Below are 3,877 nucleotides of genomic sequence, written 5' to 3' on the forward strand. Positions count from 1 at the left end.
TATTTATTACTTTTATTCTTGATTTGCCTTATGATTGCAGGAAAAGTATTTATTTTTATAACTTAATCATCCTCCTTTATAAAAACTGGATAAAATTCTATCTGCCTACGTCATTAGCATATTGCAAACATGCATAAGTGGTCTACAGAGTGGCATTTATGACTTTTGGTTTCATGATATTTATCAATTAGCATTTTTATGTGATTACACTCTGGTCATATATTTGTGTGACCTTGCTATCTCTTTGTGCCTCAGTTTTCTTATTTGTAAAACAGAAATGTTGAATTAGATTACTCCTTGGGTGAAAACTTTTATGATTATAAAATAGCTCTTGCCAATTTACAATTTTTAAATGTCACTTAAAGATATCTGAATATAAAATAATAATGACAAAATTACACCTGCTAGGTATTCATGCACGCATTTTGCATATGTCAGAATATTAGAACATACATTTTGGCATGGAATACTATACATCTTCAACTTGCTTTTGTTTCTAAGTAAAAGAAAAGACAAAGAGCTGAAGTTTTACATCTTGCAAGAATAAAAATACTGTTTCTCCTCTCTGTTTAAGTAATCCAAGGATCTTTGTTACTCTACTTCATCATGTCCCACATTTGGAATCCCTGGAGGTGGGAAGTACAGCTCATAAAATAGCCATCTCTTCCCTGCCTAAGTTCTAAACAGATGAATGATGGGGGCAAAGATGAAGGAAGTGATTCAGTATGAGAGTCAGGTAAGTCTGCTAACTGTGCCCAGAATTAGGGAGTCTCATTTTCCTGTTATAGGTCCCGTTGGACTGGAGTGACCCACACAGGGCATGTGACAGCCCCAGCAAGGTCAACTGCATGGAAGAGCAGAGAAGCAATAAAGATTTCAATGGCCAGGCTCCATGCTTAGGGGAGAAAAATGGAACACAACCTTGTCTGGTTCTTCTTACCAAATTTACAAATTCAGTAAGTCACTTCATTTCTCCAGAGGAGAGACAAAATGAGAAAACTGTCAAAGAGAGTTACCAGGACTGTGCTTGTGGAAAATCATTACGTACAGAGTAAAGATGTCCCTTTTCTCTTTTTTTTTTAAAACCCCACATTTGTTTATTTATTTATTTTTGGCTGTGTTGGGTCTTCGTTTCTGTGTGAGGGCTTTCTCTAGTTGTGGCAAGCGGGGGCCACTCTTCATCTCGGTGCGCGGGCCTCTCACTATCACGGCCTCTCTTGTTGCGGAGCACAGGCTCCAGATGCGCAGGCTCAGTAGTTGTGGCTCACGGGCCCAGTCGCTCCACGGCATGCGGGATCCTCCCAGAGCAGGGCTCGAACCCATGTCCCCTGCATTAGCAGGCAGATTCTCAACCACTGTGCCACCAGGGAAGCCCCCCCCTTTCTTAATCTAAAGTCATAATCATTACTAGCTATATTCTCTAGAAATAAACCTTTGTGAAATTTTTTAGATCTTAGAAAATGCCAAGATATGGCATGTAAAATAATTTGATACAACTTTTCAAGCAGATTTTTCTATAATGAAACCACTCTTGGTTATACATTTGCAGATGTTCTTTGCAAAGAAATGTATGCATGTGTTTAACATTTATCTTTGATATTAACTGTGTTAGTATTACTATTGCTTACTTTGACATTTGAGCTTTAACATTTCTATTTGGAGGAATTAAAAAAAAACATGACCTCAAAGGAGCTTTAATTCATTGTCATAATATGAGTTCATGTGAGTGTTTTACAAGACACTTCAGAAATGGATTTGAATGAATTTCGGTAATGAAATGCCTTCTGAGGCAAAGTTTAGGACCATGCCACTTGGAACTTAAAATCTTACTTGTGGAAATTGCTTCAGTGGAAATATATACTGATGTACAGTGTAGAATGTAGTTTGATTCAATGAGTATGTTAGCAGAATTTTCACGGTGACCAGATAAAGACGTATAATTAAATAATAACTAGTAAGATAAGAACAGAATAACTACAATCTTAAGTACAGTTTGACTTTTACGGCAATAAACGGAAATTATAGGGAGGCAGATTTTATTTCAACACAAAGACAAACTTTCTAATAGTAAAAGCTATCCAAGACTGAAATGGGCTGCAGTAATAAAACAAAGGCTGTGCAGTCACTTGATTATGGTACTTGTAGGAGTCATTCATGGTTGTATTGTACTGGGTTTTATTGAACTTGATTTCCAAGTTCTCTTTCAGTTATATTCTATAAGAGCTAAGCCCTTTCAAAATTTCTTTTTCTTTTATATTAGTTAATAAAATACACTAAAACTACTCAGCATATCTCTGCTTATAATAATAGAAAAGAATCAGAAACATTTAAAATAAGGAAGAAGGGGACCATGTGAAATAATTTCTTTACAAATTAAGGTGTTGAGAACCATATCTATTTTCTAAAGATATTTTAAAAGGATCCTTGTGTGTATGAAGGGTCTTATTCTATTAGTGTTCCTTTGCTTGTTCTGAAAATATTATTCCTGAAGCAATATTGTAAGTGATCTTGGTAAAATTACTTGGCTCATTCTAAAATTTATAAGAGGAAACTCAGTACGAAAAAAAAAGCTGCCCATAGAATGGACAGTATTGATTTGGAAGCATGGTCCTAAGAATTTGAGGGTTTAGAAGCATGGATTCTAGTGAATTGGACATAGTTTATAAATTAATCACAGCTTCTTTTTATCTGGATGGATGAAGCAACATTGAGTTACACAATGGTCAGGATGCATGACCATTAAGTTCTTCATTCCATCTTAGAGCTGGGCTTCACTAGAAACATATTTCCTGATTCGATAATAAACGCCACACTCAATGACAGCCAGGAGGAGCTGTTCGGTCTTTACTCTGTCTCAACACCCTCTGGGTGGAATCAAAACATTGCACCTACTTGCACTGAGTTCACTTTTGTGTCTTTTGGGCTACATATATAAGTGGTAAAGGAAAATACTTGTTTTGTAATGAAAACATGATTGCTGGATTCTTTATGCCGCTGAAGATTCCTCTGCCCATTTGTGTTCTCAAATGCTTTCAGGAGCTGTTTTGAAAGGATGGCTCGCTGAATTCTCAGCTCAGTCATCAGCTCTCCCCTCAGCATTCTGTTTCAGTGCGTGGGTGGGAACTTCTACACTCCTCAACTCTTTTACTTTGAAGAAAAAAAACGTTAAAAGTCTCAATCTGTGGTGTAAACTGTAAAACATCTTTTCTCCCCAGTGGTCATGCCAAAACAAAACCCTGCATATCACTCTGCATAACTGAATCAGACAAACTTTACACATCAAAGAGCCATCATTGTAAACCTGAACATTGCATTGCTTATTTGTTAAGAGAGTATGTACCAAAAATTGTATAGGAAATAAAGACAAACTTTCTGACCTCAAACACTTTAGATCACATCTGAGAACAGACACTAGGTATAATATGGCTCATAATTGGTAACAGAAGCAGTTAGAAACAACTTGATTAAAGGTTGGAGACATTTTCTCTGGTATAGGACTCATAAAATGATCAACATATATATTAATACATTTTTTGGTGTGTGCATTTGGGGGAGTAAAGAACAAGGGAGTGAGTAAAGTTTGTGAACATTGGTTTTTGCTGTCTTCCTAAGATGTCAAGGCTGTAAGAACCTATCAACCAAATAATATTAAATGGAACACATTCAAATAATATTAGGCTGAACAAAATGAAATCATTATAGAGCAAAAACAGTGAATATTGGCAATTTCATATGGGTCAATCAATAAAAATCTGCATTCGTTTTCTATTTCTGTGTCACAAACTGCCACAGATTTAGCAGCTTAAAATTACACTTATTGGGCTTCCCTGGTGGCGCAGTGGTTGAGAGTCCGCCTGCCGATGCAGGGGACACGGGT

This window comes from Leucopleurus acutus (genome assembly GCF_964270905.1).
Source record: "Leucopleurus acutus genome assembly, chromosome: 6".
Lineage (NCBI taxonomy): Eukaryota > Metazoa > Chordata > Mammalia > Artiodactyla > Delphinidae > Leucopleurus > Leucopleurus acutus.